The 1,022-nt window shown below is 62.9% G+C and overlaps 1 non-coding gene across 1 annotated transcript; it reads right to left on the bottom strand.

Annotated features, from left to right (window-relative positions):
• Nucleotides 1-741: 741 nt before the first annotated feature.
• On the bottom strand, nt 742-899 carry LOC115035016. The gene has a single exon (XR_003840190.1). It is a non-coding gene; the product is annotated as a 5.8S ribosomal RNA (ribosomal RNA).
• Between the last annotated feature and the right edge of the window lie 123 nt (nt 900-1,022).

Consider the following 1,022-nt stretch of genomic DNA (forward strand, 5'->3'; position numbering starts at 1 on the left):
TCTTTTCACTTTCCCTCACGGTACTTGTAAACTATCGGTCTCGTGGCCGTATTTAGCCTTAGATGGAGTTTACCACCCGCTTCGGGCTGCACTCTCAAGCAACCCGACTCGAAGGCGCGGTCCGATCCCGGAACGCTGTGACGGCCTCTACTGGCCTGGCACCATCTGCGGGCCATGGCCCCGTTCAAGGGAGACTTGGACCGTCACGTGCGCCCCGGCAACGAGGCCGGCCCGTACGCCACAACTCTCATACGTGCCGCGACACAAAAGTGCGCGGCGAGATTCGGCGATGGGCTTTTCCCGGTTCGCTCGCCGCTACTAAGGGAATCACGGTTGTTTTCTTTTCCTCCGCTTATTAATATGCTTAAATCCGGCGGGTAGTCCCGCCTGATCTGAGGTCGGAACGTATCGGTTGTTTGTTTCTTAAATTACACGGCAGCCTGCGGTCCGCGCTCCGCCCGTACGGTGACCGCCCGCGTCCGCTTCTCGGAAGCCGGAGAGGTCTCGTGGACTCTCAGCCGGCCCGGCCGCGCTCTCGCGCGGCGGGCGGACGGGGACGTGCCGTTTGACGACGCGAGAACCCGTGACTGTTTGCCGTCACAACTTGGGCGGACGACCGGAGGCGGCCGCGCGAGCGGCTCTCCCCGGTCGAACCGCCAATCTCGCACCACCGGAGCGGCCGACGGGCGTGCCGTCGGACGCCTGCCGGCGGCGCATCGGTCTGGCCGAGTATCCGGTATACGACCCTCAGACAGGCGTGGCCCGGGACCCGCGGGTCACCGAGGCCGCAATGTGCGTTCGACTGGTCGATGTTCGTATAACCTGCGGATTACACGACGACGCGCAGATAGCTGCGGTCTTCATCGATCCACGAGCCAAGTGATCCGCCGCTCGGTGTCGGTTGTTTTTTTGTTTTGTTCGACGAAACTTCTACGGCCACGCGCCGTGCGCGGACGCACGACTGGGCACGTACGGTCTTTCGACGTGTTAACCATCTTTCGGTCGACGCTCGGTCGGGGGTC

This window comes from Acyrthosiphon pisum, unplaced genomic scaffold (assembly GCF_005508785.2).
Source record: "Acyrthosiphon pisum isolate AL4f unplaced genomic scaffold, pea_aphid_22Mar2018_4r6ur Scaffold_374;HRSCAF=799, whole genome shotgun sequence".
Lineage (NCBI taxonomy): Eukaryota > Metazoa > Arthropoda > Insecta > Hemiptera > Aphididae > Acyrthosiphon > Acyrthosiphon pisum.